General features: G+C 47.0%; 1 protein-coding gene across 3 annotated transcripts in view; it reads right to left on the reverse strand.

The window, feature by feature from the left end:
- ZHX2 (zinc fingers and homeoboxes 2) overlaps window positions 1-10,254 on the reverse strand; it is a 120,227-nt gene extending 109,973 nt beyond the window's left edge. For all 3 annotated transcript variants that reach the window (XM_065398742.1, XM_065398743.1, XM_065398741.1), the window contains exon 1: window positions 10,106-10,254. The gene's annotated coding sequence lies outside the window, so the exon portion shown is untranslated. The remainder of the gene's footprint in view (window positions 1-10,105) is intronic.
- Between the last annotated feature and the right edge of the window lie 2,156 nt (window positions 10,255-12,410).

Consider the following 12,410-nt stretch of genomic DNA (forward strand, 5'->3'; position numbering starts at 1 on the left):
GTTTTGGTGTGAAGTTGACACTTTGTGTTTTAATGGTTATACAGCTTTAACTTTTTGAATCGTAACAGCTACTTCATTAAATAAATTATTGTCTGACATGCCCCAAATTTCCTGCAACTGTGAAAATTTAAATCAGCAAAAAAATACTTAAAACTCATAATTTTGTGCAACCATGAAAATTTAAATAGATAAAAATAGAAAAAATGCTTACAAATAAACATTGACATTATCAGTCAAAATGATTAATAAAACAGAAATTGAATTCTGTCAAGTTTATTCTTATGATATTAGTGTCCTGTTGTTGGCTGTAAAGGTGACAAACGTCATTCAGTTTAGCTTTTGCATTTCTCACTCAATCCACTGACAAGAATACACACATACAATCCCATCTAGGGTCTTCTCCCAAGGCCAGATTAACCCATTACTGGGCCCTAGGCAAACGTGCACTTCTGGGCCCCTAAATTGTTGGAGAAGGAAGTGGGTTATTTATCCAATGCCTCTTCTATCCTTGGCTCTGTTTGGCTTGGTCAAGTGAAACTCAGCTGTGCACGAGGACTGTGCCTACTCATCCACTGGTGCAACTTTGCACAAGAACTGAAACAACTTTACTCACTTTAGAGAGTGGCACCATGGCCCCGTGTGCCAGGCTGCAAAGCCACTCACTCAAGTGAGTGAAGTGCTTTCAGTTTGTGTGCAAATCTGCATTGGTAATAAAGCAAAACAAAATTGTTCCCCCCTTGCCTCCACAAATTTGGGCGGTAGTCTTGTGCCTACTTTACCTATACTGGCCCTAGCCTCTCCAACACTGAATGTATGAAATCATACTACACAGGGTCTTTCTCTGCAATACTACAGCACTCATGGCTTGTCTATGCATGAAATGCTACAGCGGCACACACAACTGTGGCAGCACTTCAGTGTTCTTCCATCAGTATAAGTAATCTATCTCACCAAAAAGCAGTAGCTGGGTTGACAGAAGAATTTTTCCATCGATCTAGCGCTGTCTACCCAGGAGTTAGATTGGCTTAACTTCATTGCTCAGGGGTGTGGATTTTTCACACCCATGAGTGATGTAGCTGGACCGACCTAACTTTTAGTGTAGGCCAGGCCCGGAATCAAGTGTTGTCAAATACTGAGACTAGTGATAAAATCCTGAGAGTTGGCATGAGACGTAAATCTCAGCTTTCACATAAAGAAAGTTTCTAATCCTCGTGGCTGTAGAGAATAGCTTAAAAACATGAACCGTAGAGGCTCAAAAATGACAAGGTATGTATAAAGAACCAAAAATATATTGTTCTTAAAAATCTCATGATTTTTAAGTCAATGTCATGATGTTTTGGGGCTGGATTGATGATTTTTGAATGACTGAGGTTAGTAGTGCGGAGACTGCTCTCTCTTGAATGGTGCAAACACCCTCTTTATTTCAGCCAGGCTTTGCTACATATTAAGGCCTGTGGAAATAGAATACTGTATCCATAAAAGCTGTTGCACATGAAGAATATTTTCAGTGCAGATCCGGGAGTCAAGAGGGTCTTTGCAGCTTAGGTGTATTTTTGCACCAAAACAAATATGCGCTGGGTAACAAGCAAATGTGTAATAAATTTCAGAATGATATATTTTTATATGGTTTATAAAATAAACCAACAAAATAAATATGAATTACAGCTGATGTGACACCCATAAACATACCTGCACACCATGCAGTGAGTTATTTGGTGGGTTTAAATTCAAACCTTATGTGTTATTCTTGTGTTTTGTTTTATTACTTATTTTAAAAGTGTACATATGCTACCACCAGACAGGTTCACAAATTAGGGCATAACACCATTAGTCAAGTAATGTTGAAGCATGGAAGAAATTCCTTTTTAAAGCCAAAAATCTATAGATCACTGTTTTCATTGAAAAGTTAAACTTAATTTTCCTATTATCTACAAGACATCCTCTTAATTCTGAAGGGATCTGGTTTTACAGCGATACTGCTCAATACTGCTGTAAGTTATACCCAACATATTTTATTTACTGTCAGTAGCCGTTTTTATTCCTCAAACTCAGTGGACATGCTGAACAGTAATTTGGGCCAGGATAAAAACAAAAAACAAACCACACCACAAACAGACCCAAAACATTAACTGTGCTGCAGCTAAGGCCTGGTCTACACTACGTGTCTAGGTCGACTTTAGCAGCGTTAATTCGAATTAAGCCTGGACACGTTCACATGACGAAGCCCTTTCTTTCGACTTAAAGGGCCCTTTAAACCGGTTTCTTTACTCCACCTCCGACAAGGGGATTAGCGATAAAATCAGCCTTAGGGGGTCGGAATTGGGGTAGTGTGGACGGAATTCGACGTTATTGGCCTCCGGGAGCTATCCCACAGTGCTTCATTGTGACCGCTCTGGACAGCACTCTCAACTCAGATGCACTGGCCAGGTAGACAGGAAAAGCCCTGCGAACGTTTGAATTTCATTTCCTGTTTGCTCAGCGTGGAGAGCACAGGTGACCACGCAGAGCTCATCAGCACAGGTAACCGTGATGGAGTCCCAGGATCGCAAAAGAGCTCCATCATGGACAGAACGGGAGGTACGGGATCTGCTCGCCATATGGGGAGATGAATCAGTGCTAGCTGAACTCCGAAGCAGTAAACGAAATGGCAAAATATTAGAAAAGGTCTCCAAGGCCATGAAGGACAGAGGCCATAACAGGGACGCACAGCAGTGCCGCGTGAAAATTAAGGAGCTACGGCAAGCCTACCACAAAGCCAGAGAAGCAAACGGAAGGTCCGGGGCAGAGCCGCAAACATGCCACTTCTACGCGGAGCTGCATGCCATTCTAGGGGGTGCAGCCACCACTACCCCAACCGTGTGCTATGACTCCCTCACTGGAGAAACACACAGGGAAGCGGGTTCGGGGTACGAGGAAGATGAGGATGGAGATAATGTAGATAGCTCACAGCAGCAAGGAAGTGGAGAAACCGGTTTCCCCAACAGCCAGGATATGTTTATCACCCTGGACCTGGAACCAGTAACCCCCGAACTCACCCAAGGCATGCTCCCATCCCCTGAGGGCACACAGGGGACCTCTGGTGAGTGTACCTTTGTAAATATTACACATGGTTTAAAAGCAAGCGTGTTTAATGATTAATGATTAATTTGCCCTGGCAATCGCGGCCAGTACAGCTACTGGAAAAGTCTGTTAACGTGTATGGGGATGGAGCGGAAATCCTCCAGGGACATCTCCAGAAAACTCTCCTGGATGTACTCCCAAAGCCGTTGCAAAAGGTTTCTGGGGAGGGCTGCCTTATCCCGTCCGCCATGGTAGGACACTTTACCACGCCAGGCCAGTAGCACGTAGTCTGGAATCATTGCATAACAAAGCATGGCAGCGTATGGTCCCGGTGTTTGCTGGCATGCAGACAACATCCATTCCTTATCGCTCTTTGTTATCCTCAGGAGAGTGATATCATTCACGTTCACCTGGTTGAAATGGGGTGATTTTATTAAAGGGACATTCAGAGGTGCCCCTTCCTGCTCTGCTGAACAGAAATATTCCCCGCTGTTAGCCACGTGGTGGGGGGGAGGGGTGAAGTGATTATCCCAGAGAATTGGGTGTGGGGGGGAGGGGAGTTAGTTGGGTTTGTGCTGCATGTTAACCCTGAAACCGCAGCCCCTCCTTTTACATTGCAAACCCATTTCAAATGGCCAACCCAACTGGTGCTTGGTATGGGAAATGAGAGCGCTACTGTTTGAAACCATTCCCACATGTTAAGAAGGTTAAAAAAGCCAAAAGACTGTCTTACCATGGCTGCCTGCAAGCCGAAATCTGTGGCCTGGCACTGCGTGAGTGATCTCTCACACCAAACCGGCAGGCCCTCAATATAAGAGGAAAAATGCGACCTTGTAACGAAAGCACATGTGCTGTGTAATGTGAACAGCAAAATTTAACATGAAAGAGTGTACCCATTGTTCTCTAAAATGTGTCTTTTTTAACCACCTCTCCCTTCTCCTCCACCAGCTGCAAATGTTTCTCCTTCACAGAGGCTAGTGAAGATTAGAAAGAGAAAAAGGAGGACGTGGGATGACATGTTCACAGAGCTCCAGATGTCCTCCCACGCTGACAGAGCACAGCAGAATGCGTGGAGGCAGTCAATGACTGATTACAGAAAAGCACAATATGAACGAGAGGAGAGGTGGCATGCTGAATCGCGGGATGAACAGAGCAAGTTGCGGGCTGAAGATGATAGGTGGCGTCAGCTTGCAGACAGAAGGCAAGAGTCGATGCTCCGGCTGCTGGAGCATCAAACTGATATGCTCCAGCGTATGGTTGAGCTGCAGGAAAGGCAGCAGGAGCAGAGACAGCCGCTACAGCCCCTGTGTAACCAACAGCCCTCCTCCCCAAGTTCCATAGCCTCCTCACCCAGACGCCCAAGAACACGGTGGGGGGGCCTCCGGCCACCCAGTCACTCCACCCCAGATGATTGCCCTAGCATCAGAAGGCTGGCCTTCAATAAGAGTTAAAGTTTTAAACTGCAGTGTGTCCTTTTCCTTCCCTCCTCCCCCACCCATCCCGGGCTACCTTGGCAATTATCCCCCTAGTTGTGTGATGAATTAATAAAGAATGCATGAATGTGAAGTAACAATGACTTTATTGCCTCTGCAAGCGGTGCTCGAAGGGGGGAGGGGAGGGTGAGGTGGTTGGCTTACAGGGAAGTAGAGTGAACCGGGTGGGGGGGGGGGGAGCGGAGGGTTCATCAAGGAGAAACAAACAGAAGTTTCACACCGTAGCCTGGCCAGTCACAAAACTCGTTTTCAAAGCTTCTCTGATGCGCACCGCGCCCTGCTGTGCTCCTCTAACCGCCCTGGTGTCTGGCTGTGTGTAATCAGCGGCCAGGCAATTTGCCTCAACCTCCCACCCCGCCATAAATGTCTCCCCCTTACTCTCACAGATATTGTGGAGCACACAGCAAGCAGCAATACCAATGGGGATATTCTTTTCGCCAAGGTCTGAGCGAGTCAGTAAGCTGCGCCAGCGCGCTTTTAAACGTCCAAATGCACATTCCACCACCATTCGGCACTTGCTCAGCCTGTAGTTGAACAGGTCCTGACTCCTGTCCAGGCTGCCTGTGTACGGCTTCATGAGCCATGGCATTAAGGGGTAGGCTGGGTCCCCAAGGATCACGATAGGCATTTCAACATCCCCAACGGTTACTTTCTGGTCTGGGAAGAAAGTCCCTTCCTCCAGCTTTCGAAACAGAGCAGAGTGCCTGAAGACACGAGCATCATGTACCTTTCCCGGCCATCCCACGTTGATGTTGGTGAAACGTCCCTTGTGATCCACCAGGGCTTGCAGCAGCATTGAAAAGTACCCCTTGCGGTTTATGTACTCGGTGGCTTGGTGCTCCGGTGCCAAGATAGGGATATGGGTTCCGTCTATGGCCCCACCACAGTTTGGGAATCCCATTGCAGCAAAGCCATCCACTATGGCCTGCACGTTTCCCAGAGTCACTACCCTTGATATCACCAGGTCTTTCATTGCCCTGGCAACTTGGATCACAGCAGCCCCCACAGTAGATTTGCCCACTCCAAATTGATTCCCGACTGACCGGTAGCTGTCTGGCGTTGCAAGGTTCCACAGGGCTATCGCCACTCGCTTCTCAACTGTGAGGGCTGCTCTCATCCTGGTATTCTGGCGCTTCAGGGCAGGGGAAAGCAAGTCACGAAGTTCCATGAAAGTGCCCTTACGCATGCGAAAGTTTCGCAGCCACTGGGAATCGTCCCACACCTGCAGCACGATGCGGTCCCACCAGTCTGTGCTTGTTTCCCGGGCCCAGAATCGGCGTTCCACGGCATGAACCTGCCCCAGGAACACCATGATTTCCACACTGCTGGGGCCTGTGCCTTGTGAGAGGTCTATGTCCATGTCAATTTCCTCATCACTCTTGTCGCCGCGCTGCAATTGCCTCCTCGGCTGGTCCTGGTTTTGCTTTGGCATGTCCTGGCTCTGCATATACTCCAGGACAATGCGTGTGGTGTTCATAGTGCTCATAATTGCCGCGGTGATCTGAGCGGGCTCCATGATCCCAGTGCTAGCTATGGCGCCTGGTCTGAAAAAAGGCGCGAAACTAGTATCTGACGGACCAGGGGAAGGAGGGAGGGGCGAGTGACGACATGGCGTACAGGTACAGGGAATTAAAATCAACAAAGGTGGCTGTGCATCAGGGAGAAACACAAACAACTGTCACACAGAATGGCCCCCCCCCAAAGATTGAACTCAAAACCCTGGGTTTAGCAGGCTGTTGATTTCACGGCGGGAGGGGGAAGCTAATGAATACAGAACAAATCTATTTTTTACATCTTAAGACGACGGTGCAGCATGACTGATAGCCCTCGGCATCTTCTGGGTGCTTGGCAAAAAATACTGGGCGCTTGGCAGAAAATAGCATATTACGACTGATAGCCATCATTGTCAAGACAGTTCGATAGGACTGAGCATGTCTGCCCAGGTGCCCATGATTGTCAGCCTCTGCAGTACAATGACGACGGTTACCAGTCATAATAAACCATCTACTGCCAAAAGGCAAAAGGCAAGGGCTGGTGCAATGCAGCCCCACGGCTGCCAGCACCCAGATCGCCGATGAAGGCTACCAGTCATGCTGCACCGTCTACCGCCAAAAGGCAGTTTGCTGCTGCTGCTGTGTAGCAATGCAGTCCCACGTCTGCCGGCACCCAGATGACATATGGTGACGGTGAGCTGAGCTGAGCGGGCTCCATGCTTGCCGTGGTATGTTGTCTGCACAGGTAACCCAGGTAAAAAGGCGCAAATCTATTGTCTGCCATTGCTCTGACGGAGGGGGAGGGGCCTGACGACATGTACCCAGAACCCCCCGCGACACTGTTTTGCATCATTTGGGCATTGGGATCTCAACCCAGAATTCCAATGGGCGGCGGAGACTGCGGGAACTGTGGGATAGCTATCCATAGTGCAATGCTCCGGAAGTCGACGCTAGCCTCGGTACTGTGGACGTGGTCCGCCGACTAGAGCACTTAGAGCATTTTATGTGGGGACACACACAATCGGCTGTATACAACCAATTTCTATAAAACCGGCTTCTATAAATTCGACCTAATTTCGTAGTGTACACATACCCTAAGATACTCTGCGAGACAATCCAAGAACAGGGGGAGTAAAAAGTGAAGTCATGATACATGCAAATACTGTGATGTCATTTCTGGCATTAAAATCAACATTCTGCACAGGGACAAGCAGATCCAGGCCTGGTCAACAGCAATCAGATACTTTGGGGATTCAGAAGAAAAAAAAAAAAGGATACCTTTATTACGCTCAAGAGCGGTCTTTTCATATAAAGTTTCACCAGCAAAAAGAACAAACTGACGTGATGGTACTAACATCTAGTTCTAGGGCCAACATATTAATTTTATATACGCTCATTAGAAATCATATATTTATTGTAACTTGGAGAAGAGGACTTTTGGAACTTGAGAGGCATTATTTATCCAAGAATGAGCTACTTTAAACTGGCAACCTACCTGGATAAAACCTGAGAGAGTTTCTGCTCTTTATGTGGAGGAGCAAGTAGGAACTTAGCTTTAATTTTAGGCACGAGTAGTCATATTGATGTCAACTGGACTATAAACATGCTCAAATTTAAGCATGTGCTTAAGTGCTTTCCTAGATTGGGACCATAAGGGGTACAGAGAGAGGGGATGACAAGTGAAATCTTCCACCCATATATGGTAGAGGTTTGGGAAAGAATGAATAGGTTAAAGGGCGTAGAATGAGAATAAAGGCTGGTGTTAAAACTTTAAAAGGCTTCTTAGCATTTAAATTTTCAACTATCATACTGTGAAGTATATTTGCTTTCTTTGATGGGGAAATTAATACATAGTTAAAGTTATGAATTTAAGTGGTTTTACTGTTAGTGCCTCATACCTGAGGCTAACCCATAGCACTGAGAGTAACAAATAAAGGCAGAGCATTAACAGGGCAGAGGCAAACTACTTATATGTAAACTGAAAAATTAAACATAGATCAGAGAGTGCTTACACAACCAGAATATTTCTTTTTAAAAAGGGAGTTCAGGTAGTTGTCATTTTTAATGTGTTAAGCCCTGATTCAGGAAAGTATTTAGTTGAGGCTTCATGTTCTTGAAGTTAAGCACCTGCTGAAGTATCTTCCTCAACTGGGGCCCTGATAGCTGCACAGTCAAATGACAGCAGGGGGAAGGAATCACACTATGTTTGCTTGTATTCTTATATTATATATAAAAAAAGAAAAGTAGTATTCCACTGGTGACCAAGCACTTGTGAGGGCTTCATAACACCCTAATGTTAAATATGCCATTTTACAAGATGTATATTCTTCTTGGTAGTCATTTGATGCTTTGTGCTATTTTGGACATAAATGTAATGAGATGATGAAACACAGATCTTTTAAATGTAGTTACCTTTTGATTGAATACCTCCTGCTTAGCTCCCTCACCCCACCCCTTTATACTTCAAATTTTAACACAGAAGTTTTGTTTTGTTTGGTTTTCTGTTTTGGCAGGCCTCCTTCTTTCCTCTACAACTCCAAACGTTTGCAAACAACATCTGCATTGACAAGATCAGGAACTTTCATTCAAAAAAGTTACCAGAGAAGCCCCATGTGGGGAAAAATGTACAATGTCCCTTTAAAAAGCTGGCTTTGCAGAAGGCTGGATTCCCACAGTAAAAGCAAACAAAAGGCAATCAGGAAACAGTTGAGGGCAGAGACCCCTACATGTCTTTGAAGTCAATCAATCAGGTGGAACTCCTCAGCAAATCACAACTTCACTTCCTGAGAACCAAGTTTTATTCCTATCAACGGGGGGGAATCTGTCTCTCTTCCCCTAGTCTCAGCCAAGACAGAAAAGAACAAAAATCACCGATGTGATGCTTTAGAAAAATCAAAAACTTTGCCAGGAATCTGGAAGACTCTTCCCAAAAGTGGACAGAAGAAGCCAGGAGACAAGTTTAACTAAGATCTCTGATTACTAACGTTGTCTTTGAAAAGCAAGTTGCAACAAAAGAACTGAAAACACCACCACCAGCAACGAGGATTAACCTCTGATGGGATGGTTTAAAGCACCAGCCACTGAGAAAGACTTTTTTTTTTTTAAAAGGAGGAAAGATGGATGCACTAAAAAGAGAGAGCAATTCCGTTTGGAGGATGATCAGTGTCGTGGCAAGTTTTATTTGGGGGTAGTGTGTTGGGGTGGAGGTGTCAACCTCTACCCACCTCAGGGCCGGGTGTAGAAACACACTCTAGCTCATGATTGTAACACAATGTCTCATCTGCTGCTTCTCTCTCTCACCTCTTATCTGCAGTTACCAGGAGCTGTTAAAGGGGCTGCCACCCCCAGCGCGTCATGGTGCCTGCCACCACATTAAGGACAAATCGTCACAGGGAAAGAATAACACCCCCCATCTCTGCCAACTCAGAGGAGTGGGGCGGCGAGCGGTGCAAATGCCACGCGTTCCAGCGGGAGCCAGGGGACCTGCCCCCCCAGTTGGGCACCCAGCTCCGCGGATTTATTTGGCTTTAAACCAGAGGGAGCTTTTAAAAGAAGGCAATAAAAAAATCGCCCTGCTCGCCTCTACGTAACGCCCTGTCGAAAGCGGACGCCATATTTTGTGTTGCTGATGTCGACAGACACAGGGAAACGTAGACATGTTTTTTTTCCTTCCTCCTCCTCCTCTTCTCTGCCCCATTCACCCAAACTTGCATTAGGGGGGGAGGGGGCGGATGCGTTTAAACAAAATCCGATTTCCCCCCTTCGGCTTCTTCTCTCCCTTCTGCAATTTCCCTTTCCCCCCCCCCCGCCCCCTTCCCCAGCTGAAGTTCCATTCACGAGCCCGTTTCGAAAGGCGCTAGCCGGGGAGGAAAAGTTGGGTCTGAGTGGCTGGCGATCGCCGGCTCTGGCGAGGGGCAGGAGCGCTCGCAAGTGCATGTGGGCAGCGAGGTTCAGGGGTTCGAGGGAGCCCTCGGCGCTTCCCCTGGCGGGTCGGGGTTTTTGCAAGGGGGGGGGGGAGGTGAGTGCAAAGGAAGGGAAAGGGGGGAGGGAGTTTCTTACCTGCGCCCAGGGCTTTAGGAGGCGGCGGCACGAACTTTCCCCCAGTGGAAGGGCTCTGCCTTTCGCCACGCTGGGGAACGTGGGAGCCGGCTGGGGAGCCTGGGCAAAGCCCCCCTCCCCCCCCAACAGCACAAACACTGGCAAAAAAATAAAAAAAATTTTTTAAAAAAAATCCTTCGATCAGTGGGGATCTACGCCAAAACCCACATGATCTCTGACGTCAGTATGCGTATTTGCATACGATACCACCAGCGGCTCTTCCACCGGGGTCCCTTTATTTGGGAGAAAGTTAGAAACTGAATTGACCCAGGCGCCTTTAAGAGTCTGATTATTAAAAAAAAATTGCTCCCCCTCTGCGATCTATCCACACGTGTGTGTGTGTGTGGGGGGGGGAGGGGTTCTCTCCCTTTTGGATAACTTAAAAGTCTATCGCTACCGCCAGTTTTTTTCTATTATTATTTAACTAGGAGTTGGCAGGGCCGGGAGAGAGATCATTGGATATGCCAAAAACTGTATCTACCTCGATCCTGCTAACGTTGTTCCCAAGACCCCAAATGATCCCACCGAAATAGAAAACACGACTAACCACTTCCACTGTCTCCTCCCCCCCTCGAAAATATCCCAGCCCCTCCAACACATTCCCACGCAACTGCTGCCCCCCCCCCCCTTCCCCGAACTCCGATTCTGGCACCTGGATCCTACTCAGTTTTGGCCCCACACCCTCCAAATGGTAACGCTAAAGAACAAGTGTAGACGCTCCTCTTACACAAAAAACAAACAAAAAACCCACCTGGACCCCAATGCATCCCACAGCGCCAGCGGCATAAATACGCAGATGTGGCCTACGACCGGGCACTGTCAGTTTTTGGTCCTAGTCCCCGCAAATGCGACCGCCTAAAGAGCAAGCAAGCAGTAGCTGTTCCTGCTGTACCTTGACTATCCAGCCGAGGATGACCCACACCTCAGATCTGGCATGTGGATCCTGCTGTATTTTTGGCCACAGACACACAAACGGTACTATCAGAACACAGAATAAGCCATGATTCTACCAGTCTCCCCCGAGTACCCCCCTGGCCCCATCACATCCTCCTAACAGAGAGATGCAAACACTAAGTTGACACCTGTATCTTTCTGGATCCAGCTGATATTTGGCTGCATACATCACACCCATTTCCCCCTCTAAACGTAGTTCAGGCAGACAGTGGCATTTTGCGGCTTGGGGCCAAAAACGGTAAGGATCCAGTCTCGGGGGCAGAATTGACCTGCTATTACCGCCCTCTTGTTCCAGGATGCATGGCGGGTGGGTGTTTTGCTCTTTGTTTAGGCATTATAAATTGGGGGTCAAAGCCAAAATTGGCACGATCCATCCAGCGTTTAACAGCACTGTTGGAGGAGTGCATCGGGGCCGGGTGTTTTGGGGAGCAGCAGGAGCGGCTCGAATTGATTCGGTCTCTTATTATGATGGTACAATTTGAGGTCTTGGGTACAAAGAATTGGCAGGATCCATGTTTTACCCACCCGCCTTCGGGGCGCTCTCCTCTAGTGAGGTTTGAAGGGGGGGACCCGGTGAAACCGACAGTGTCCGAAAATCCCCACGCGAGACCCATTTTCTCTAAAAGTTCAAGGTGCCACTGATGAGCTCGGCAAACTGTTGATCCCGACCACGTGTAGCAGCCAGAGAAGCCGGTGAGAATAAGGAAAGAGGCGGCAGCATTGCAGAAAGGAGGCAGCATGCTAAACAGCCTGTGCTCATCATACACACAGTGTTCAGATCTGCCTGAATTTTGTCTGTTAGTGAAACAAAACAGATCTGGGATGAGGCAGGAATGACAGTCCTGGCCTTTTCGGGCTGTGACTATCTGCATCTTGTGTACCAGCTGAAAACAAAGTTCCAATCATTGTTTACATTGTAAGGTCATTGATGAAACTGTCTTCCTTATAATAACTAGCTCTTTTAGAATCAGGTCAGGCTACCTGGGGAGGTAGGAGGTTTTTTTTTCATGCTCTACTTCTAATGTAGCTTTTTTAACCTTTTGTATTTTTTTTTTTAAACTTCAGATCACTCTTGTTTATTATTTTCTGGAAAATACTGTTTCTCGGTTAATGCCCAAAATTCCCATTCATCTACTATAAACGGAGGGATCCTTTCACATTAAGATTTAATGTCTTTTTGCCTTTAAACTACAAGGATGTAGTGAGATAGGTTGCACACTATTTTCGATTTACTTAAATTCATTTAAAATTCATATTTACTGATTGCATCTGAGTTCAAAATACCAGCCATTTATAGCAACCACAGGCTAAT

The sequence above is a fragment of the Emys orbicularis genome, chromosome 2 (genome assembly GCF_028017835.1).
Source record: "Emys orbicularis isolate rEmyOrb1 chromosome 2, rEmyOrb1.hap1, whole genome shotgun sequence".
NCBI classification, from domain to species: domain Eukaryota; kingdom Metazoa; phylum Chordata; order Testudines; family Emydidae; genus Emys; species Emys orbicularis.